The sequence below is a fragment of the Engraulis encrasicolus genome, chromosome 14 (assembly GCF_034702125.1).
Source record: "Engraulis encrasicolus isolate BLACKSEA-1 chromosome 14, IST_EnEncr_1.0, whole genome shotgun sequence".
NCBI classification, from domain to species: Eukaryota; Metazoa; Chordata; class Actinopteri; order Clupeiformes; family Engraulidae; genus Engraulis; species Engraulis encrasicolus.
The window spans coordinates 29,071,647-29,073,920 of NC_085870.1; positions in this window are offsets into that span (position 1 = coordinate 29,071,647).

Below are 2,274 nucleotides of genomic sequence, written 5' to 3' on the forward strand. Positions count from 1 at the left end.
TGATCGATCAACAACTTGTTCTCTCTCTCTCTCTCTCTCTCTCTCTCTCTCTCTCTCTCTCTCTCTCTCTCTCTCTCTCTCTCTCTCTCTCTCTCTCTCTTTCTCCTAGTACGGGGATGGTGACGTAATTTGTTGCGGTGAAAATATGCTAAACGAGAGAAAATAACTCGGCATTGTTGATGTAGCATTCTGTCATGTTTCCAGATTTAATATGCTAACAATCCAAACCATTAGCATTACAAGCACATCATTACTACATTTTAATTTCCAATCAGTCTTGTATTTCACAAACACTAAGCTGTGTAATGAAGCTCGAGACATGTTTTGATTAGCCCATTTTAGAGCGGCAATAGTTTGTTAAATGAAAACTCACAAATCAAGCCAGGGACATTTTAATCACCACCCCTCACTGGCTATTAGCACTGCCTGCCCAGTGCAGTGTAACAATGCGACCATCGACGCCTGCACGTTTGCCCGTAAATCGGCAACGAAGTTTGCCAAGCAGCTTAGAGCCACTTGGATTAATTGCCCTGGGCGCAGACAAACCTGCGATTCAGGTACACACGAGGAGTGCTAACGCTGAGGCCGCTAACCAAGGCGGGATTTTGGCCGCAGGGTTCCGTGCCGTCTGCCACCAGGCAAGCACCTCCAGATGGATCCGCAAACACGCGGGAGCGAGAGAGAGTGCAGAGTGAGCAGGGGAGAACGAGCGGGAGAGAACACAGGCCCAGTGCCTGTCTCAGGGCTTTAGCGCCGGGAGCGCTCTCCTCCTTTCATCCCCCTCCGAGGAGCTCTGGAGGGTTCACCATGCAGGCAGGCTGAGGACAGTGTGGACAGGTCAAACACAGTTCAAACAGAGACTGTCAAGGCTGAGGGGGGAAACACGCTTGCCAACAAGCTTCGTGCCAATAAATCACTTTTGCCGTGGCAAGATGCCGTTTCTGATGTTTGGGTAATCACATTGTCGAGCTCCGCAGTTAATTCAACTGTGACTGCTTTGGCTTACGTAAGCAGGAGATACAATAGTGTTTTTTTGTCCTGCGAAACATGGTTATGCGCTGGTCATAAAATGACTCAAACAGACACATTCATATTCACTGATTTAGTTTAATTCTCCAGTGAACAAACATGTATTTGATTATCCATGCAATGACCCATATTTAACAAGAAACAGCCTGGTGTGGCATGTTGCTATTGGCATGGTAACTATGCCAGATCTGGCTGTTACTTCATAATTACTGTGTCATAACAGATGATATAAACATCTAATAGTTACAGAATACATAAACAATGTAATGGCCATATTATGTTACATTGCCCTTATGAGTTGTACTTTTTACAACTATGGCAGGCTAGGGATATTTATAATTACCTTGGTGCAGCCCAGTGTTTCCCACATTTTTTCAGCGGGGACCCCCTTTTGGACTTGCGAATATTTTCGCAACCGACCCCCAGTTTGGGAACCCCTGGTGTAGCCTATTATGGCTCCAGGAATATCACATATTACAACACTATTTCTCCCGTGAAGTTGACAGCTGTCGACAGCATAGCCTAGCCTGCCTGACAGCAGCACATGGTGTGGGTTAGCTAGCGGTGAAACCCACACCAGTTACTTCGCTTGTCGGGAGTTGTTCAGCATGATGAACATCATCATCATCATCATCGGTCATGTGCCACATGTCCTCATACACAAGCCCAGGATTAATGGTTGGACCAACAGGGCCCAGGCCCAGGGTGGCACAGGGCCCAAGAGACCAGCAGAAACGGAAACCTCCCATTCATACCCCCATACTAGGAGCCATACAAATTAGGTAGTGTAGGTGTAGGCCTATATATATTAGGTTCAATGAAAATGGGTGGAAATGGCAAAATATTGACTCTGAAGCCCACGCAGCCATCTTGAGGGTTGCATAATTTGTTTCTTGATATATATAGAGTATATAAAAGGGCTTTTTATGCCTTTTTTGACAGGAGAGAGTGAAGTCGTGACAGGAAGTGAGTGGCAGAGAGAGATGGGGGAGGATTGGGAAATGACCTTGGGCTGGAATCGAACCCGGGTCTTCTGTGTAATAGTCCCCAACCCTTTGAGCCCTAAATCTTTGAGCCACGGCCGGGGCCTTGATTCTTTTTTTTTGCCCAGGTCCTTTACTCCTTTATCCATCCCTGTTCATTCAGCATGTGAACAGGACATATCGGGGGCAAGCCCTTGCCACACATCTGCCCACTCAGGTTGTGTTAACAGCTGTAATGAAGCAACGATTTCATTTTGTGATG